This window comes from Triturus cristatus, chromosome 5_2 (genome assembly GCF_964204655.1).
Source record: "Triturus cristatus chromosome 5_2, aTriCri1.1, whole genome shotgun sequence".
In the NCBI taxonomy this organism is placed as follows: domain Eukaryota; kingdom Metazoa; phylum Chordata; class Amphibia; order Caudata; family Salamandridae; genus Triturus; species Triturus cristatus.
In genome coordinates, this window is record NC_140588.1 from 503,975,526 (window position 1) to 503,999,146 (window position 23,621).

The following is a 23,621-nucleotide window of genomic DNA, read 5'->3' on the forward strand; positions in this document are numbered from 1 at the left end:
TTTTTACGGGCAGTCTGGAGGATGATGTGGTGTGTTTTCAGAATTGGCTCACTGCACGTTTGGAAGCCTTGGCACCATCTCGCCAGGTTAGATCTGAACTGGCACGAGCATCAGCCCCGTGGTTCTCTGCTGCCTTGGCGGCCAAGAGAAGGCACTGCAAGAGGCTGGAGAGAATTTGGAGGAGGCACTATGATACATCGGCTAAGCAGTCTTACAGAGCAGCAGTGAAAGAATATCACAGGGAGCTCGTTGCAGAGAAAAAATCCTATTTGGCCAGAAGGATCGAGGAAGCAGATAGCTCCTGCAAAGAGATCTTTAAGATTGTTAAAGAATTCATCTCTCCCTCCTGCTGCACTTCTGCATCTGCTTTCTCGGAACCTTGGATCATGGAGCTTGCAGTATTTTTTACTAATAAAATACGTACTATCCAGTCAGCGTTGCAAGGAACCCAGATCATCTTGAGCAAAGGTTCAGAGGTCGATGGCCTTTCCAACCCCTGGTTATGCCCACCAGCTATGCATATGGATTCTGTGGGCCCTACCCTGCACTGTTTTCCCTCTTTAGAGCCTCAGGCCTCGCTTGACCTTTTGTCTAGCCTGAAATCTGGCTCTCTTCTGGACCCTTGTCCCGCCAAGTGTCTTGCGACCCTGGCACCTGCCCTTAATCCGATCATCAACCCTCTCATTAATGCATCTTTGAAGTCGGGCAAAGTCCCCTCCTCCTGGAAACAGGCCTTAGTTCTTCCCCTCATTAAAAAACCAAATGCAGATGCTAAACTGCATTCTAATTATAGGCCAATCTCGCTGCTTCCTGCCCTGGCCAAGATCACTGAAAAGTGTGTTCATACCACCCTTACCAACTTTGTAGAGGGCAACTCCCTTTTACATCAGTCACAGTCTGGATTTAGATCTAACCTGAGCACCGAGACCGCTCTTCTTGAGGTTACTGAGATTGTGAAGGAGACCCTCGATAGGGGTGGAAAGGCCCTGCTTATCATGCTTGATTTGTCGGCGGCCTTCGACACCGTCCCCCACGACCTCCTCCTAATTAGACTCTGGGAGATTGGGCTGCGGGGTACGGTGTTCGCATGGTTTCAGTCTTTTTTGGCCGATCGGACACATACGATCTGGGCTCCCCCTTTCTCCGCCCGGATGCCGCAGCTTAAGGTAGGGGTCCCGCAGGGCTCCATACTGAGTCCTTCCCTCTTTAATATCTTCCTTACACCTCTTGCGGCACGGGTGGAGGAGCTAGGGGCCCAGATCATATCCTATGCGGATGACACACAGCTCCTGTTCACTTGTGACAGGGGCTGTGACTTCGATGGAGCAGCCATTCGGAAGTGTTTGGAGTTTGTGTTTGACTGGTTTGGGAAAAATGGCCTCAAATGCAACTCCGACAAATCCGAGATATTGTTCTTTGGCTGTCCTGCAGACCCACGTTGGAAGCTATGGTGGCCTTCGGCCATGTCTCCCCCTGCCAGCGATTCGGTCACAGCGAAGAACCTGGGTATGATGGTCGATAACACTCTTTCCTTTAAAACCCAGGTTGCTGGCTTGACTGGGAAGTGCTTTGCCATCTTAAGGATGTTGCGCAAGTTTCTGCCCTATTTATCTTTGGAGCATAAGAAAATTACGGTGCAAGCATTAATTGGCTTGCGCCTAGACTACGCCAACATCCTTTACTTAGGTCTTCCTGAGTATCTGCTGACTCGTCTGCAGATAGTTCAAAATTCTGCAGCCAGGGCAATCTTCGGTTTAACTAGAAGATCTAGGGCCAGCAATCTCCTTGTCTCTCTGCATTGGTTGCCGATTCGTAAGCGTATCTTCTTCAAGACCCTAACTACAGCTTTTAGGGCGCTTCATAATTTTGGCGCTGAATATCTGCAGAGAAGGGTCAATTTCTATCTTCCATCTAGACCTCTGAGATCTGCTGCCCAGGCCAAGGCTATCGTTCCAACAGTGAAGCGTGCTCGCTGTGGAGGTCGCTCCTTTAGTTACCTTGCACCCCGCCTCTGGAACACATTGCCCTTGACGTTGCGGGTGTGCACCAATCTCTCGGTTTTTAGGAAAGGACTTAAAACCTATCTGTTTGCTTTGTAATGCTGTTATGGTTAATTCTGGTTATGTTTTCTGTTATGGCTGTTTGTTTGCTGCTGGTATTTGGTGTGATGATCTTTAGCGCCGGGACGCTCTTTGGAGCAGCTGAGCGCTCTACAAAACAAACAGTAACATAACATAACACACATCAGGGCATGTCCTACCTTATGCCTACAATGCACCCTGCGCTTAGGCCTACCAGAGGGGTGACTAACATGTAGTTAAGGGAAGGTTTAGGGACTGGCAAGTGGGGACACTTGCTCAGTCAGCGCGACGGTACCAGACCGCGCGCAGGTTCTGCAGTGGCAGGCCCTAGACACATTTTTACCCCGCTGCTTCGGTGGGTGGCACAACCAGTGCTGCAAGCCCACTAGCAGCATTTGGATATACAAGCCCTTGGCACCCCTGGTGCACTCTACTAGGGACTGATAGTAAACCAAATAAACCAAACGTGGGAGTCAATTCACATAATACATTTTACCATAGGGAGCACTTGCACTGTGGCACTGGATGGCAGTGGCACAGTGCCCTGAGCAGCTAACACCAACACAAAACACATTGAGGCACAGACAAAAATGGAAGGGTGACCCACGCCAATGGTGCCAGGTCTAACACTTCCTATAGGGAATGTTAGTGATCCCTTTTCGCGGGCTGAAATAGAGTCTGCGGTTATGAAATTAGTCCCCCTTAAAGCCCCAGGACCAGACGGTCTTCCAGGAGATTTATTTTGGTTTGATCCTAGAGGTTGGTCGTGTTATTTTCAGCTATTGTTTAACGCCATAGCTGCAGGATTCCCAGTCCCAGAATCCTGGAAAGACGTAAGTAGTTCCTATTTATATAAAAAGGTGATAAGGAAGACCCCTCAAATTACAGGCCCATAAGTCTGACTGATGTTATGCAAAAGGTGTTAGGCAGGGTCCTCCTACAGAGAATACAATGGAGGACGTCCTCTCACAATACCAGGCGGGCTTTTGGGCCAGTACCAGGATGATTAATCAGGTATTCAGGCTAATGCTTATATATTGGAAAGTTGTATTAATTGGAAAAGGCAGCCTTTACCTGGCAGTCATTGATTTAAAAACAGCATTCGATCTGGTACCTAGGGCAAGATTGTGGCAGATTTTAAAAGATACGGCATACCACCGCTAATTCTAAATCTATTAATCCGTCTTCATGAGGGAAATTACGCCCAGGTGAGATGGGGAGCCCAAGGTCAGTTGACAGAGCAGATTCCGGTTGGCAAGGGAGTCCGCCAGGGCTGTGTCATGGCCCACACCCTGTTCGCTTTGTATGTGAACGGGGTGGTGAAGTTTTTGCAAGAAGATTCATCTGATGCCCCAATCCTGGCGGGCTGTTCGCTGACGACACCTTGCTGGTGTCAAAGACCCCAGTTGGGCTACAAAAATTAATGAACAGATATCAATCTTTCTGTGATGCACGGGGCCTAGTCATTAACACCACAAAGACAAAGCTCATGGTTTTTAACCCCCACAAATCTTTTAGGAATCATTTTACATTAAATGGTACCCCCCTGGAATGAGTCGTGAACTTTGAATATCTTGGTATGCGACTCTCTGATAAAATGCACTGGAGGCCCCACTTGTTTAAAATGCTTTTGAACCATAAACCCATGACCGGGGCACTAAGCAAAGAACACTGCTCCTCGTATAGTAGGCCAATTGCCCCGGCTCTCGTAGTCTATGACGCAAAGGCAGTTAGCTCGGTTCTCTATGGAGCCGAGCTATGAGGGTTTGAAAACGTTGACGAGATCAGCAGGTCCAAGCACACATTTTTCAGGGATTTGGTGATGTTTCCCGTAACACCCCACTAACACCTTTAATGCACAACATGGGTAGGCGACCGTTTAGAGCCATTGCTAGGCTTCGCCCACTGCTTTTTTGGGCTAGCCTAAGGCGTACTGTAGAGCTTACCAACTACGCCTCAGCTTTAATGGAGGTAATGAACTTGGATGTGGATCACAGGGTCAAGTGGATATCATATGTGAAGAAACTATGATGCTACTTGACCTCAAAGAATCATGGGATACCCATATTCCCCCAAGCAAGGTGGAACCTAAGCGTCATTACTGGGATTGGATTGATAGCCAGGAGCTCAGCAAACCAACTATGAGGAGATTAACAGAGGAGTTCCTTCTGTTTAAGCAAACTAGAATCTTAGAGCCTTACCTAGACGTGATCCAGGTCCCACGGGATATGACTCTGCATATTCAGTTTAGGTTTGGCACGCTCCCTGTTAATACCCTAACCGCAAAGTGGCACACAGCTGTGAACACAACAGAGAGTTGCCCCTGCTGTGGAGCCTCGGTCGAGTGTGTTGCTTATGTCATGTTTGCATGCCCTGCTTATAACAAAGCAAGGACCAAATGGTTAAAACCAATATGCAGTGACATTGGCACCCGCGACCACCAGTTTGCTCTGCGTATTTTTAAATCAGATCCCAGTGTTTTATTCTCATGTGGAGTGGCAACGTTTTTAGGACAAGCTTGGCTAGTTAGAATCAAAGCACTATGTGGTGTGACTTTAATATAGGCATTTGTGACCCTAGATGTAGCAAAAAAAGTTGTGTTACATAACATCTGCTAAAACTACAGATCACATTGGGATGTTACCACAAACTCTGAATACCGCTTATGATGGATATAGCACTAGCACTTTATATAATTATTACTGTGATGGACTGTGCCCCTTTTAGCTTTTTCTTTTTTGTATTTTTATTATAACTATTGAGTACCTGTGGTGGAAGAGACTCGTAGAAAATGATATGTATACTTTCTAGATTAATGTTTTACTGATATTTGTTTTATGTTTTGTACTTTAACATGATGTCAATAACGTCATGCTAAGATATTTTTAAATGAACTTTTGTATCCAAAGATCCTTTTACCATCGAACACATATTGTTTTATTGTATAAATATCAAATAATGCTTTTACGATACATGTTGTCGAATAAAGCTATTTGAACTGAACTGATATTGTTTTATTTTAAACATATTGTCAAATAATTAAATAACTTTAAAACAAAAGAAATGCCAAATTAAAAAAATACAATTTATAATTAACATAATTAATAGATTAATCAGTTAATGTATCTTCATAGTTTCTAATAATAGACTACCCATCCAATCAAACAATAAACACCACAAAAAATACAGAATGTAAAATTATACAGCATATGAATACAAAAATAACAATATCAGACATTACAAATTAAACATATTGAACAATAATTAATGTACACTTTAAAAATAACACTACCCTCCCAGACTACAATCCACCCCACAAACCACATAAAAAATATTAAAATAAGGTGAAAACATATAAACAAATAGGTTCATATTCTTTTTATTATTTAAACATATGCAAATATTTTGCAATTTAAAAAGTCAAGTTCATTCGAAATATAGTATTCAAATAATATCTATTTATTAAAAATTCTACCCACTCAATACTCCACTACACCCCACAACCGGAAATTAAAATTAATTACATAATTTAAAAAGGTAATAAAAATTTAAACAAATAGACGCTAATTAAAACATTACGTAGTTACTTTTTTTTAAAACCATCCGTCAAATTCCCCAATAAACCCAACAATCTTAAAAACATTATACATTACTGTAATATTTCTTTAAATAATAAAAAATGTATTTCCTGATTACCCGAAATACCGAAATATTTTAATGAAACAATACAACACTGTTGAAAATGGCCCTTTCTAGGTTGCTTTGTCTCGACTTTTTGCTTTTCTCCTTCGTAGTTTTCTGTTGCTCTGGATGCTAGCCTTAGGACTTGGGTGCATTTGGCACTGCCGTGCAGTGTCAGAGCACTGTGCTCATCATGTACACACTGCAGAATTGGCTGTTTTGAGTTAGCTGTAGTCCCTTGTCATCGGGTAAGACCTATACTAGGGGCATGTATCTTGAATGTGCCTCCGTGGACCTGCCATTCTGGTTATGCCATTCATGGAGGTAGAAAACACATGCGCTGACTGACAACAGTCAGCGTCCCTCTGGGCGCGCCGTAAGTGCTTCGCTGGGAGCGAATAAGGAAGTTGTTCGGAAAGAGTAAAGCCAAAAGGTTTATCTTCAATTCCAAATTTTAATTCATGGATGTTCAGATCAGTTCATGTGATCGAGTGATGAAAACATTGCATTCATGAAATAACATCACTGTGTTAAATCTTCACTCAGGTGTTAAACTCTATCCCAATGCATTTCGGGCCCCTCTGGCCCTTCATCAGGGGAATCTATATTACAAAGAAAACATGTTCATATCAGTCATTTGCGGAAAAAATGAGGAATTAACCAAAAATCACAAAAGAAGAAAGGACTACGCCTATCAACAGGTAAGTTTACGCTCAACGAAACAAATATATCAATGTTGGCTAAATGAAACAATGTCAATATACCCCTAAGGACCAAAAAGACTAAAGTAGTTACGGATAGACCCACTCACTAATGAAAAGTGAGAAGAAACAAATCACCCTCGTGCGTTTGCTATGGTGTACAAAAAGTGGTGAAAACAAAGACAGCGCTAAAAGTGCCTAAACTCAGTTAAAAGACCCGTGAGGCGTGTGAAAACGCTTAATGCAAAATTCAGGGAGGTGCGCTAAACTGATGGGAAGAAAGTTGGTCAGCGAGTTGAAACATGGGGTTCTAATTAGTCAAGGTCAATACGATACGCTAAGGCGAACGTGCAGCTTACTGTGAAAGCAAACGCTCTCTACCTGATTTGTTCTGATGTTGCCGGTCAGTCTTGCATCGGGGTTTACAAAAGTGTGGTTGGGCGTGCTCTTAAAAAGCGAAACACCGGAAGTGACGTGAGCGGTAATGGGACGGCAAGTGTGTGTTGAAAGACATTGGTTAAACATGGGCGCCATCTTAAAAGGGAGGGAAAGATGACTAACAAATACGTGTATCAACTTTAAAAAAAGGTGAAACATAGAAAAAACAAAAACAATAAAAGCAGGTATTCACACGACAATGAGCAAACATTGATAACAGCAAAATAGTTCATAGTTTAAAGGTAGCAAGCGAATTCCAAGCGGTCATTAAGACCCTTCGGCTTCATGGATTCCAGTTTGTAAATCCAGTGTATCTCGCGTTGCAACAAGAAGGAATTGTTGTCTCTACCTTCTTTTTTCAATACAGTTTCTAGGACCAAAAATTGAAGTTGAAATTGCTCAACTTCAATTTTTGGTCCTAGAAACTGTATTGAAAAAAGAAGGTAGAGACAACAATTCCTTCTTGTTGCAACGCGAGATACACTGGATTTACAAACTGGAATCCATGAAGCCGAAGGGTCTTAATGACCGCTTGGAATTCGCTTGCTACCTTTAAACTATGAACTATTTTGCTGTTATCAATGTTTGCTCATTGTCGTGTGAATACCTGCTTTTATTGTTTTTGTTTTTTCTATGTTTCACCTTTTTTTAAAGTTGATACACGTATTTGTTAGTCATCTTTCCCTCCCTTTTAAGATGGCGCCCATGTTTAACCAATGTCTTTCAACACACACTTGCCGTCCCATTACCGCTCACGTCACTTCCGGTGTTTCGCTTTTTAAGAGCACGCCCAACCACACTTTTGTAAACCCCGATGCAAGACTGACCGGCAACATCAGAACAAATCAGGTAGAGAGCGTTTGCTTTCACAGTAAGCTGCACGTTCGCCTTAGCGTATCGTATTGACCTTGACTAATTAGAACCCCATGTTTCAACTCGCTGACCAACTTTCTTCCCATCAGTTTAGCGCACCTCCCTGAATTTTGCATTAAGCGTTTTCACACGCCTCACGGGTCTTTTAACTGAGTTTAGGCACTTTTAGCGCTGTCTTTGTTTTCACCACTTTTTGTACACCATAGCAAACGCACGAGGGTGATTTGTTTCTTCTCACTTTTCATTAGTGAGTGGGTCTATCCGTAACTACTTTAGTCTTTTTGGTCCTTAGGGGTATATTGACATTGTTTCATTTAGCCAACATTGATATATTTGTTTCGTTGAGCGTAAACTTACCTGTTGATAGGCGTAGTCCTTTCTTCTTTTGTGATTTTTGGTTAATTCCTCATTTTTTCCGCAAATGACTGATATGAACATGTTTTCTTTGTAATATAGATTCCCCTGATGAAGGGCCAGAGGGGCCCGAAATGCATTGGGATAGAGTTTAACACCTGAGTGAAGATTTAACACAGTGATGTTATTTCATGAATGCAATGTTTTCATCACTCGATCACATGAACTGATCTGAACATCCATGAATTAAAATTTGGAATTGAAGATAAACCTTTTGGCTTTACTCTTTCCGAACAACTTCCTTATTCGCTCCCAGCGAAGCACTTACGGCGCGCCCAGAGGGACGCTGACTGTTGTCAGTCAGCGCATGTGTTTTCTGATTTCTTACACTCCTTGGGTTTTGAGAGTGATACCTCTGTGGCACCTGACAACATTTGCAAACTGCTCAACCTTCGGTCTGTGCACGATCCCAAAAAAACTGTATGATTCATGGAGGTAGCTCATCGATTTTGCCACAGGTTTGCCCTGGTGAGGCCTGTGTGGGGGGGTTACGACTTGGCATTTACAAAGCTGTGTGCAAAGGTTCTGCATGTCTCCTGCTATATCGGATTTCTCCCTGGTGACAGGTTGCAGTGTTGGGAAGAAGTTGGGTAGGTGTGTGTATATGTTACCTGTAAGAGTTGTGAATGACACTGGATGATGGGTTTGGTACGATGCGGCCTGCTTCTTGCATTGGATTAGCATAGGGGATGTCTGGAAAGACTGTCTAGTATTATTTCCTATGGGCAGAATAATAACAGGATGATGTGTGGTATCTGGTAGTGGGAGTGGGTTTGACATTTCGGTGATGGAAATGTCACTTTGGGAAAGTGGGAATTTCAATGTGTGTGACTCTGTGTGCCTGGCGGCCTGTCTCCTAATTCACAAGTGGGTGCTAGGGGGATAGCCACATCTGTGTATTCCTGATAGAGGGCCATAAACTAGGAGTTCACAGGAAACTGTGGACCTCTGACTCTGAAGGGCCTTTCTGGGATTGTTACATGGGGGTGGAATTGGCACCTGCATTCCAAGGGGCAGGGTCACTAAAGATTGTGATAAAACCTCCCGGGGTAGTATGGCTGACAGGACAACATTTAGAGAGGGCCTGTGCATTTTAAAGATGGCCTTTTGAACTCATCATATCTTCAAAGGCATGGTGGGTATACCTAATGGGGCTTTGGCCTCCGAAAGTAGAGACATCTTTGGATTTGGAGCCATACTATCCTGCTTAGATACTGGGGTATTGACATGAGGAATCATTAGGGCAGGAAGGACTGCAACTGGACTATCCACAGACTTGAGGTGGCTTGGAGCTTGTCGTGCTCTTAGAAGCGGACTATCACTTGGTGGATTTTGCCTGGGTGTTGCTGGCCTGCACTTAGTGCCAACTGTTATGGCCTGGGTCTTGAAGTACTCTCCGAGGGCCGGTGAGCTGGCCTCCTGTCCACAAGATCCCAGGAACACAAAAGACCTCACTGTCTCCACAAGATCGTGAGGACTGCCCTGGGTGCGGATGAGACAGGTGGAAGTGATCGTGGTTGGGACATGGACTGTCCTGACAGCCGCGCAAGAAGAGTGTGTGTGCAAAGATCAGCAGCCATCTGAGGTCCTGGCACATGAGGAGTTTGAGGAGTGCAGGGGAAGCTTGCAGATCCCAAGGGACCTGTGCTTGCAACCAAGCTTGTGCTCCAGAGTGTGTGGTGTTCAAGGGGTGTTGGGGGGACCTGGCCCGGGAGCTGAGACTGTCTTCGGCCTCAAATCAGGAAGACGTCAGTGCCTGGCATCGCTGCCTCTGTCCGAGGACGTTGCCTCCCTCTCCCTGGACCCAAGTCACACCTTCACTTAAGGGGAAGACATTTCTGCAGACAAGGAGCACGCCACCTTCCTGAGTCACAACCTTTTGTCTACAGGGAGATAGCGATCCCGCACCTGTGCAAGTGCCGTTGGGCGCCTGGAGGTCTAATGAGGATGGATGAAATTAAGTAACTGTTTCTTTCCATGTTAGGTGGTTCGGACTATCTAGTTAACAGGGCGCCAGCAGGGGCAACATGTATCGTTGGCTGGTAGAGTTGAAAGACTGAGGGGATGGATCACGTGGTGTAGTCAGACACTAGTGACTGTTTGACCTTTCTGCAATGGGAAAGTCTGTCAATTGCATATAACCATAAAGTGTATATACATTGTGTATCACGTTTGGATTTAAGCGTTTGTGTGTGTAATACAAAGGCAAATGTTACTATACATACAGTGTGGAGTCTTTTTATAACGAAGGCGAAATGTGTTGCGAAGGGGGTGGTGTTATGCCAACGCATTACACTTGACCCTGAGGATAAACCATGACTGCTTGGTGCCAAGCTACCAGTGGGTGAGCACAGGTTATCGGACAAGTGTATCATACTCATTCTATTTGGAACAGCGGGTTTTGACTGGCTTCAATGCATCATAGTCTGCCTGAAATCGCTGGGTCTAACAAACACAAAAAAGCAACTTGATGAAAATTTCATTACAGTTAACAATATTATAAACTTCTATATTATTGTAAATAACTAATACGAAATATATACTTATCTTTAATATTTGTGTACAAAATATTTTTTCAGGCACAATATTTGCACCACTATATTATGGTCCACATATGTTTTGGAGCTGATATTTAGGCTGAAAACCCACTATATGTAATGTAAAAAGAATTTATAGAGCGCAACTAACACCCAGCGGTTTCTTGGCGCTAAAGCATAAGGAAAACAAACAATCCGTGGGGCTGGAAGCGTTAATTGTAGGTATTACGAAACAGGTGAGTTTTTAGAAGGGACCTAAAGTGGGTGTGGGGGGAGGCTAGCCTTAGGCCTAAAGGGAGGGCGTTCCAGAAGGATGGGGCAAGGAATGAAAACCTCAGTCCTCCCTGTTTTTTGCGTTTGAAGGTCGGGATCTGGAGTAAAGCCAGATGGGAGGAACGGAGATTGTGAGAAGGGACATATGGGTGCAGTAGTGAAGAGATAAACGAAGGACCTGTGCCAGCAAGGGATTTAAAAATAATGCAGCCCAGTTTGAACTTGCATCGCTCAAAAACAGGAAACCAGTGGAGGGATTTTAAGAGAGGGCGTACGTGTTGATGTTTGGGCTGAAAATGAATAAGCTGTGCGGCCTGGTTCTGGATAAGTTGTAGCCTCTTTAGTTGGTATGCCGGTATGCCAACATAAAGGGAGTTGGCATAGTCTATCCTAGAGATGACTAAGGCCAATAGGACCAGGGTGAGGGCCTCGGTGGTCAAGAAGCGGGCAATCTTTCGAATTTTTCTCAACTGGAAGAAGCTGGAAGAAACTACTGCGTTAATCTGGGGTTTCATCGTGAGGTCATTGCTAATAATGACCCCAAGGCTTTTTACTGAACTGACAGGGTTGGGGGGAGGGCCCAACCTTGTGGGCCAAAAGGTGGATTTCCAGGGGTTGGCTACACCGCCGACAAGCACCAGCTCTGTCTTGTCGGGGTTGAGCTTCAGATGATTCGCCCCCATCCAGTCACTGATATGGCAGAGGGTGGTTTGAAAGTTGTCGATGGATTGGTCCGTAGAGTTGATGTCGAAGACCAGCTGAATGTCATCCGCGTAATTAAACGCGGTGACACAGCTGCCTCGTAGGGACCGAATAAGGGGGGTGAGGTATAAATTAAAAAGAAGAGGGGATAAGGAGGAGCCCTGCGGGACGCCGCAGGTTAGCTCGACCTCGTCCGCAGAAAATTGAGAGAGCCGAACCGCCTGACGGCGGTTGCTCAGGAAGGAGCGGACCCAGTCCAGGGCAGTGTCCTGGATGCCAGCCTCCCTGACACGGCCGACCAGAATGTCATGGTCGACCGTATCAAAGGCGGCCGACAGATCCAGGAGCGCCAGAACCTGGCTGATGTTGGAGTCCGCCCCTCTCCGCAGTTCCTCCATGACTGAGAGTATAACAGATTCAGTAGAATGATTGGGTCTAAAGCCGGCCTGTTGGGAATCGAGAAAGTGAGAGTCTTCGATAAAGGTACTCAGGATGTTAGTCACGTGGGACTCAAGAACTTTGCTGAGGTAGGGGAGGAGGGAAATGGGGCGGAAGTTGCTCATAATCGTAGGGTCTGCTGTGGGTTTTTTGAGAATGGGCATGACCTCGGCGCTTTTGAATGACCCAGGGATGATGCCAGAAGAAAGAGAATTATTCAGCAATGCCAGAGGGGGGGAAGGACAGGCTATAAAGGCCTCACGGAGGATCAAGGGAGGACAACAGTCAGTGGGGGAACCGGAGGCCACCTTCTTTAGGAGGGCAGGAAGCTCTGTTTCCGAAATTGGAGGAATCTGGGTCAAATGCATGGGGTTGGGAGAAGGCAAGGAGAAATCAGGCCCAAATGGGTGAGGCGGGGCTGATGATAGAATACTGTTTTTGATATTGACTATCTTCTCGACGAAGAAAAGATTTAGGGAGTCACAAAGTGCGCGGGAGGGGAGAGGTTTAGTGGTAACCCTATCTGGATTTGACAGCTCCTCCACGATGGAAAAAATGTCTTTGGTTTTGGTGGCGGAGTCAGCGATCTTGTTTGAAAAATAAGTGGTCTTAGCTTGTAGGACCGCTATTTTGTAGTCTTTGAGCAGGGTAGTGAAGCGTAGTTTCATATCTGGGGCGTAGCTACGCCGCCACTGGCGCTCGGCTTGCCTAAGGCCCAGCTTCAGGGCTTTGAGGTCCTCAGTGAACCATTTTTGGGCGTCGTGCAGGCGTTTAAGTTTAATCTGTCTGAATGGAGCCACGATATCACTGGCTGACTCCAGCCAGTGTGTGAGGGCAGAAGCTTGGGTGTCGATGGAGCCCAGATGTCAGCACTGGTGCATTACTTCTCATCCACTCGAGGGCATTTGACGTTACGCTACGCTACGCTAGGAGGTGGAGCCTGCACACTGCAGAGCTGCGAGCCGCGAGCCGCGAGCCGGCGGGCTGCGAGCTCTGAACCTTGTACCTGCGAGGCCGCGAACCCGCGAGCCGACACGAGCCGACGCTGCCAAAAAAAAAAAAAACGGACAGGACAGCCGACCACTGATCCATCGCCGGTTCGCTGACTCGCCGATTCACTTGTCCAACTTGTCCAACAGCGGCGCCGGAGCGAGCGAGCGAGTGAGCTGAGGCGAGGCGAGGCGCACGCACGGGAGAACACGGAGAACATGGAGCCGGAGGCGGACTTGTAACTGGCACAGCTGACACAGTGGGACACAGCGGGACACAGCGGGACACAACGGGAGCGCGGTAAGGAGCAATCTCCTGACGCCTGTTTTGTTGTTTTGTTGTTTTGTTGTGTCTTGCTTCGACCTGTCACCCCTCTGAGGGATCTGTCAGCGATTGTCAGTGATTGTCCCCCAAGTTACTTCTCCCTTGCTCTCTCCCTTGCTCCTCTGCTCCTCTGCCCTCGCTCTCCTTGCCACAGATGACGCCAGGTGTCTACTCGTACATCTGGAAGCAGCAAACGAACCGGATCTGGACCTGGTGGGGTTGGGGGACTGACTGGCAAGGGTTGATTGTGTGCACTTCCTGCCTTCTTCTGCCTTCTGCTTTCTCCTGCACGCTTCGGCTCGCTTGCCCCTCCATTGCGTGGAGCCGTAGGGGGCTGAAAAATAAAAAGGCTCTGATAGCTCAACAAGACCGGAAAAGAAAAAAAAACCAACACTTTATTTCAGTTTTAATCTCAACGGATCAATACATCTATCCAACTTAATCCAACCTAACCCAATTACCCAATAACCTAATAACTCTAAACTCTAAACTGGGCCTCCAAGACAACAGGGATGAGATCTGGCAGAGTCAGGGAATTGCTACTCAATCCCAACCCAAATCCCCCCTCAAAGTCCAGGAAGAAAAAGAGAGAACTTGACTTGCACATTAAACTGCATCAAGAAGGCCCTCAAGGCCTTGAAGAGGATACTCAAAACACCTCAATTAAGATGGAAAGAAGCGTCCTAACGGCTTCATCAACTCCAGCCTCAACCGCAAACGAAAACAGTAACAGGAAAGGGCAGGACAACATATCATTAAAGGCTAGCTTCACTAACCTGAGTTCTATCATGGTCCACCAACAACAACAATCGGAATCGGAACTATCAACAGTCGCCGCACCAGGCCCATCACTCTCAACTTCGCAGCCCCCAATCGCCAAGACCAAGTCACATCCAAAAGTCCTTAGCGAATCAAAGGAGCTCATTTCTATAGAGAGACCATTAGAAACATTCGAAACAAAAAGGAAATGTACTAAACAACCCAAGATATATACAAAATTTTCCTTCCTGAAAGACCCAGGATTAGCAATCTATTCTAAGACTGGATGTATAGAGGGTCTGCAAACTCCTCTCCTACTCGGGGCAGCCATTCATGCTCGCTCCGATAGTCACACAAATGACACCTCACTGCCTATAGGGGGGAGCAGTTGTACCCCACCAGACGATCCACCAGTAACAAAAACATCGCCAGCGCTGAGGAGTCTGACAACTTCACCGCCAAAGGTAGACCAAGGAGCCATCAGAAGAAACCATCAAAGCTTGGCTAACACACGTGACACGGACACGGATGCCCGCACAAGAGAGAACATACCAAAAATGGGCGAACCCGCTGAGACAGCTAACTCCCCAAATTCCATCTTCAAGGAGGAGCCCCACCTAACCGAAATTAACAAATTGCGCCAGGAAAGTCGGGACAGCCAGGAGAACCAGAACCAGAATCTGCGAAGCCCACCCAGGACAGAGGGCAGTAAGGGCGGAAACAGCCGGAACTGTCAAGACGTGTTACCCTACCAAACAAACAGAAATTCCCCAAAGGGGCAACAATTCAATTTCATAATCTGGGACAGCCTGGGCACCAAGCAAGAAATAACGTCAGAAGAACAACACCAACAACTTCAACTGACTAACACCATCACTACACAAATAGAGACCCCAATAAGAACAAAAACAGATCACGGGGGGCACATAAGTGCCCAGAGTGGGACAATCGACTCCAAATCAAAAATGCGTTGTACTCTATCCCACTATAGCGACTTCTACTCCACGACCAGCTCTGCGGAAAATGACATGACATTTATGGCCACACAGGAATGGGAAGATCTTATCGCCTCTTACAACCTTAGGCCTGAGCACAATACTCTATTCGAAGAACCAAACACCTTATTAAGCCAGGGGAATAGCAATAGTACGGTAAATCCACTATCTGAAATTCCATGGCTTATAATCATAAATACTTTGCAAACAACAGCTAAAGCATTAGAGTTCCAATCGCAAAAAATGGATACCCAGCTCACTGTCCTACAATCAATAGCCACTTCAATACTAGGCATTGAGGGGAAGATATCTGAACTAAATGGTCTCATAAAAAGGGGCCAGGAAGCGACTTACACGATCAAGTCACCGTCCCAACCATGCTCCTGCGAATTGATATTAGACAAACTAGCCACAATGCCATCTATGCTAGGGGACCTGATGAGAGAAATAAAATCAACAATCTCTCAAACGCAAGACTGTAATGCAGCGTCAATTCCAAAACAAAAACCGCAGGACCCCAAGCCAACAGTGGTCTTGGGAGCAACCACCAACTCAACTGCAGAGAGCTGGTTAACCTACTTCAACCCAGCTAAAGGATCCAGGTGTTGAACCAGTAAATCAAACAGTAACCCCAACCGACCTAATAGCAAAGAACAGCAAAGTACAGAACAAAATTCGAAGGAAAAAAAGGAAAGGGAGGAAAAAGCTCATATCAAACGCCAATTTTTACACCAAAAAACAGCTCAACCCACAGCAAGAAGATAGCAAAAGTTTCATAGACGCAACGGAAATGGAGCCATGCCCACGCACACCGTAACAAGAGGCACAAGAGAGATTACAAGAGCAGCTAACTAACTCTTTTCATGCCATAGCTCAAAAGACAACCAGAAGCCCAACCAAGAAACTTCAACCGGAAAAAAAAAAAAAAATACTTGACCAAAAAAACTGGGAACCAAGAAAGACCGACGACCCTACAGCCAAGTTTAACTTAACACAAAAAACTATGCCTATCACAAAGTTCATTAACAATACAGAATCTATTCAACCATCAAACAGCACAACTAACAGTAACACAACCGAAACAAGAGTCGATTACACACTAAGAACCCAATCAAATAACCCAATTACGAGCAGTCCAAGCCGTCAACCCCAGTCCAATCAAAACAGTCACGCGTGTCTCCAACCAAAACCCCAAAATACCACCAATCAAGCAAACTCTACTGTCATCCTCTTTGTACCAGAATATACGTCCCTTGGCAGGGATGACATATTGAACAGGGGTAACATTCTTAAACTCCTTCACTCAATAACAAGCCTAGAGAATATTTACTCTTCAGACCTGCTTCAAATTGAATTCATCCCCAGCAATGACACCTGCCACCAAGAAACGACAAAAACAATTTGGAACACTCCCGAGACAGTAAAAAAGATAATGGAAGAAAAAACAATCTTTAAAAATTGGGGGATCGACTTACGACTTGTAGAACAACCTCGATACCCGGCACCTTTCTTATTTCCGCCCAGATCACCGGCGCGAAAAAAGACCAACTCTGTGCTTAAAGGAGCAAGGAGTTTCTCGCCGACAGCACATCCCAAACCCGGGACAACAATGGTTAATGGACAGGAACTCATGCAAAATGACCAAAATCTGCCAATTATCACTCAGAAGTGGACATCGATCCAGCGAACCATCAACACAGCCAACATTCCAAATTGACAAAGGGGACTGAACACTGAGAGCATTATAGATAAAGCCAAACAAATAAAAATATGCATTTGGAATATCAACGGTCTGGCAAGTAAAAGACACGACCCTGAATTCCTACAGTATCTAAACTCATTTGACCTCCTGCTGCTCCAAGAAACCTGGGAGGAAGAACCATTTGAAATTCAAGGGTTTACATCATGCTTTCTCCCTGCCAGCAAAAACTCTACCTTCGGACGCAGATCAGGAGGTCTTGCCATTCTGGCATCCATAGCCACAATAGGAACAATAAGAACCACAGAGTTTTATATAACCCCCCCAAGTGGAATCTTGACAGTAAAAATTCAGTTAACATTACAACAACACACTCATGAGGTCATAATAATAAATACTTATATCCATCCAACACAAAAATGAAAGGCAGCAAATGAACTGATAAAGGTACTGCAAAAAATCTCCGAAGGAGACCTGTCCGACCAGATCATAGTCGGTGGTGACTTCAATATGTTCCTTATTAACACAGAATATGACAATAACATTCAGCAAGAACTTAGCACCGCGTGGGGCGTACCAAGACAAAGCATGGCTAAAATCGATAAATCAACAACCAACTCAAAAAAACTACGGCGACAACTAGAAGACCTCAACCTAAGGGCACTGAATGGGCGTTTTGCTGGCGACAATCCACCGGCCCCAACGTTTCATTCTAATAAACATTCTTCCCATCTGGACTACACCTTTACATCCTTAAACATGTTCCCAATGATAACAACATTTAGGATAGGGGTAAACGACCTTAGTGATCACCTCCCCCAAGAAGTCTCTATAAAAGCAAGCGCATTACTAAATGTAGAGCCATACACAGGTCCTGTGATTGATACAACATCAAACTTAAGGCGACTCCGATGCAACTCCAACAACATCACTACTATAAGTTTCGACGTAAAATCCTTATACACTCAAACAGCAAAGTGCCTAAACACACCATCAGAAGAATGGCAAAACTTCATCCAAAAAGTCACCGTTAAATTATCAAAAGGATCGTCAAAGAAGCTATCAAACGGAAAGGGGAACCCAAATAAAACATCATTCTCTCCAGGAATGAAGACCCAAAAACGAATAATAAATCATACACTGAGAAAGATACGGAAAGATCCAGATAACAAAGACTTGCAGATAACCTTGAGGGAAGCTAAAAAATCACTAAAACAGAAGAAATGGGAGAAACAGAAAAATAAAAACGATCAACTATGGGCAAAATTATTCCACGAAGCGAATCAAAAAAACAGCACTAAATTCTGGAGAATGATTAAGGAAATAAAAAATCCAGACCATCGTGGCATAGACTCAAACATCACAGAAGAAGCGTGGACAAACTATCTAGCTAGGCACTTCAATAGTGAGGATACAACCAAAGAGGAAGCGCCAAAAAGCCTGAGAACGGACGACGTGGCGGGAGGATTAGGCTATCACCAAAGAGAAACAAACAACAAATGTAGTATCCTCCTCTTGAAAACGAACGATTCAAAGAATGACGTAGACATCTCTACAGATTCGGACCCACAGGAATTGACTATTGGGACAGATGACATCAGAAGACAAATAGCGAAAGGAAGACCAACAGAAGCCCCTGGACCCAACGGCATACCATCAATGTTGTACAAAAATGATGTAGAGTTCTGGAGCGTCGCCTTAACACCTTTATTCAATTATGCAAAAACTACTCAGATACTATCCGAGTCATGGCACGGTTCAATAATTAGTCCAATTTATAAACACTCAAACAAAAAAGACCCAAAAAACTACCGTCTGATTGCGTTAATTGATGTAGAAGCTAAATACTTTGCAGGGAACATACTAGAGGAATTAACCTCATGGGCCACAGAAAACTCAGTAATCCCGAACACCCAAACCGGATTCCGTCAGGGTCAAGGAACAATCACAAACATCATGGCCCTGACTCTACTGATGGAATCAGCAAGAGAAAACAACAAATCTTTATATCTCTCTTTCATCGACTACACTGCTGCGTTCGATCATGTAGATCGCAACATGTTATGGCAAAAATTGGTCAAATGGGGTATACCTGCTCACCTTTTAAATGTATTGATAGCACTACATTCTAACACCTCGATTAAAATCAAACTTGGTGCAGGCACACACCTTTCAAAACCAATAAAAACAACAAAGGGCCTCAAACAAGGCTGTGTCTTAGCTCCAACGCTATTCAATCTCTTCCTAGCCGACCTACCTGGCGAACTAGATAAAAGCTTCTGCCACGCACCAAAGCTAGGGAAGACCACACTATCCAACCTGCTGTACGCAGACGACCTGGTGCTTATCAGCCAGACACCCATAGGTCTCCAGCACCTGCTAAATACCACCTACGCCTTTTCAAATAAAAACGCTCTGCAAATAAACTTCAATAAATCTAAGGCAATGGCAGTAAATTACAAAAAGAAAAGGGAATACAACTGGCACATAAATGGAGAACGAATGGAAAATGTAACAACCTACAAATACTTGGGTATAATACTGGACTCGAAGATCACCTTTAAACCTCAGCTGGACTCCCTGCGAGGCAAGGGAATGGCAACCTCCCTTGCCTTAAAATCCTTAAAGACTAAACTCCCAGATCTGACTTTTTACCCGCTCCTTCAAGTACTTCGTGCAAAACTACAACCAACACTCACCTACGGGAGCGAACCCCTTCAAGGGAAAGATGGCACCCTCTTGGACATAGTCATATCGGACTCTTACAGGCTCATCTTTAACCTGCCAAAACAAGTTTCCTCTGCACAAATACGACTGGAATTTGGCATCACGAAACAAACTCTAGAAAGACGGTGTGCATACGTCGTTGCCTGGCACAAGATACGCAATGCCGATAAAGATTCCCTAAATTCTAACATCTGGGAAGAGACTCTTCGGCATCAAAAATCATCAGCGAGGAAGTACTTAATTGACTCTCTTGAAGTGCTGGGCCTATCCAACTTGTCCCAACAGACCACGTGACGTTTAAAAAAACAGCCAAAAAATTAGTTAGACTTATTTCCACAGTTGAAGACAAGGAGGCCCTGACAAAAAAAGCACACGGCTGGATAATCCTTAATGACTATGGACCAATGCAACCACAGGCATACCTTAATGTTGGCATGAACTTAGGAAATTTAAAAAATGCGCCTGGGCGTAATCCCTGTATATCCTCACTTACCGCCCTGGATAAGGAAAAATCTTCAACCACAATGCCGCCTGTGAAAAGTCGGAAAGGAAGACATTGTCCACGCAGTGTGCATTTGCCCCAAATTGAAAGACCTGAGATGCAAATTCCTGCGAGACTCCTTCAAAACTCACGGCATCCGGACATGTAGACAGGCAGTCAAACTTTGCTTCAATCCCAGCAAAACAAAATTAAACTGTCAGGTCGTAAAAAAATTTGAACTCGCTGGGGTCAGATACATGAGAGCCTGAGGACTGTTGATTTTAATAATGGTAAACTATAATCTGAATCACATTGGCAAATTCACAGGACAGAGAGAACTCTTAAACATCTTCTAGTTAATTGTCCTTGCAATTTTTAATTTCCTTTTATAATGTTTTTACTCGATTTGTAAAGATTTTGATTAATCATGCACAAATAAAATACTTACTTACTTACAGATTAAAGGGGGTGGAGGTTCTAAGTAGGGTGACAAATTTGCTGAGATCGGCCTTGTTCCAATTCCGGGCCGAGAGGTTGCCTTCCAGAGGTCTGCCAGGGTCGGGAGTGGCCGTAATAGAGAAGGAGATTATGAAATGGTCTGACCATAGGCAAGGTGAGATGAGAGGGGCAGATATGTCCAGGTTGGATGTCCAAACCTGGTCCAGAATGTGACCCTTAATGTGGGTGGCTGACTTTATGTGTGTCAGGCAGTTCATGCTAAATAGGAGGTCAGTAAATGAGATAGAGCAGGCATTCTCCTTTACGTCAGAAGGCCAATAATTAAAATCACCTAAGACCAAGATTTTTGAGTTATTAATGATAAGTTGGGAAAGCATGTCCCCAAACATCGTGGGAAAATCAGGCATAGATTGGGGAGGGCGGTAGACTAGAACACAGATAAATGGAGTAGCTAAGGATTCCAGTCTCAGCACAAGGTAATCGACCGAGGGAATGCCGACTGAAGTCAGGGCGGAGAACCGGATGGAATTTTTGATAATCGCTGCTACCCCACCTCCCGGCCTGCCGGGAGCTCTGTTTGCCTGGAGGATGTAGCAGCCAGCGGGGATTGCAGCGAGTATATCGGGGGCAGATTCCTCATTAAGCCATGTCTCCGTTAACAGCAGTATATCCGGTTTCTCAGAGTCTAACAAAACAAAGATTTCCAGCTGGTGTTTTGCCAGTGAACGTGTGTTGAGATAGGTCACTGTAAGGTTGAGGTATGGAGTCCGTTTGTTAGATGGAGGATTGATAATTGAGGGGGGAGCTGGGGGCGGAGAGGTTGCTATCTCAGGAAATTTATCTCTAGTGCAGAGGAGCCCCAACGGTTCAAAGCCCGACAGAGTCGCGGGGGGGAGAGACCCATGAAGATGTAATCGGATCAGGTCTGTAGAAGTGTATTGGATGAAGCCGGCAGGGGGACATGCCCCGTGCCCCGGCCGGCCGCGGACGGGCGCAGACGGGCTTGCCTTAGGCGCGCCTTCGGCGCGCAAACGGCGCGCCCGCTGCGCTCGTCCGCTGCGCTCGTCCGCTGCGCGTCCGGAAGATACACATTCTTTGTAGGCGGCTGGGGGTATTGGGGGGGGGCGTGTCTAGCAGTAGTGGGCGTGTCCTGGGGAGTCCCAGGAATGGCGGCAAGATTGTAATCTTGGGCCCGCGGCAGCGATAAATCCGCTGTGCGGGGGGTGCCTGGTGAGTACAAATAAACAATAAGTGCCCAGAGCGGGGATTTCGGAAAGTTTAAAACAAAAACGCAGTTTTATGCAGTTTTTAAAATCAGCGTGCTATCGGTCCTCCCGGCTTCCGCCTCAGGAGGTTGCTTTCTATCCATGTATTATAAGGCAAGCACTTGGAGTGTTGTTCTCAAGTTGGTTCCAGGAGCAAAGGTTTTCACTTTCTTCATCAGGGAGAGCTGGTACTATTCTGTGCTATTTTTCCTGGCATTCTGTCCTGTTGAATGAGAAGTCATTGTTATGAGTGAATCCAAGTGATTCTGCTTTTAGTTTTAGATAGGTTGGTAAGGCCATTCAAACTAATAGTATATGCAGGCGCGGATCGTCCATTGGGGCGTTGGGGCGTAGCCCCCCCGCCCCGCCCGCGCCCGCAGCTCCCTCGGTGTCTCTGAACTTAAGTTCAGAGACGCCGTCACACTCACACCGAGGGTGGGGAGAACTAACTGACAATGCATGTCAGTCAGCATGACGTCGGACCGTGGGCGGTCCGGCGTCATGTTGACTGACATGCATTGTCACAAGCCAGGGAAAGGCAGCGCAAGTGCGCATGAGTGGGCATGGAGATTAATTTTTACTCCGTGCCCAGTCATGCGTACTTGTATTTTTACTGCCTTGCGCATGCCCATTAGGAGCCCCTCGGTCTCCTAATGGGCAGGCGGCGGGCGTAGCGTAAGCTGTGCCGTCAGCCAATCCTGGCGCTGCTGGCAGCGCCAGGATTGGCTGAGAGGGATTGGAAGGCCCCCCCCACCAGTTCCGTTCGTGAAGGCGCCCAGCCAGGGGAGCAGAGGTCTGAGGTGGCGTGGACCCGACCGGCTGCGAGGTAAGTTTTTTGTTTACTAATATTTAATTCCCCCGTGCGCGACCCCCACCCCCCCCACGAGCCGCGACTGAGAGTGATACATAAGCCTGGGGTACACACGTCTAGGGGGACAGGTGATAGGTGCGTATATGGGGTACACGCTTCGAGGGTAACAGATACATCTAGGCAGATTCAGGATTTTAGCGTTAGAGGAATTGACTGTTTTAGGTAAGTCTAGAGAGCACACGAAAGTCTAGGGTGATAGGTTAGTCTAGAGGGGTACACAAGTCTAGGGTGACAGGTGATAGGACAGTATATGGGGCACACAAGTCTGGGGTATAAGAGTCCAGGTGATAGATACGTGTAGGAGGATGCATGAGGTTGTGTTTAGAACATTTGTATTTATATATTTTGACAGTTATATATAGCGCTAGAAAACCACGGGCATAAAAGCGCTTTACAGGGACGTTTACATTTAACAAAACCTAGAATGAAGAGGAAATCATAATCGCAACAGAAGGTCATAGCGGCAGGAGTGAACGGCTGAGAATGAATGAGTTACCGTACGAGCGACTGTGTCTCAAGAAGTGTGCATCTGCCATGTCGTTTGTGCAGGGTTTCATGTGTGTCTGCACTAATGTGTATGTTTCTGACGGGCTCGTACATCTGTTCAGTGGCAGTGTATATTTGTTTAGTGGACTTGTGTGTCTGAGCAGTGGGTTTGTGCGTGTAGTCCGAGGGATACTGAGTCACAGTGCTACTACTGGGTCAAGGCAGGACTATGATTAAAGAAAAGAAACGGATGCATGTGAAGTCTGCGAGTCGCATGTCACAGAGGGCCCAGCCTTTCTTTGCTTAGGTCTGTCCACCCGCATCCTTTGAAGAAGTTAGCAATATTTTTACAGGCATTTTTGGTTTGCGTTTTTTTAAATGTTTGCTGTGCGCAAGCTGCAGGCACATGGGTAAAACTTTTTTTTAT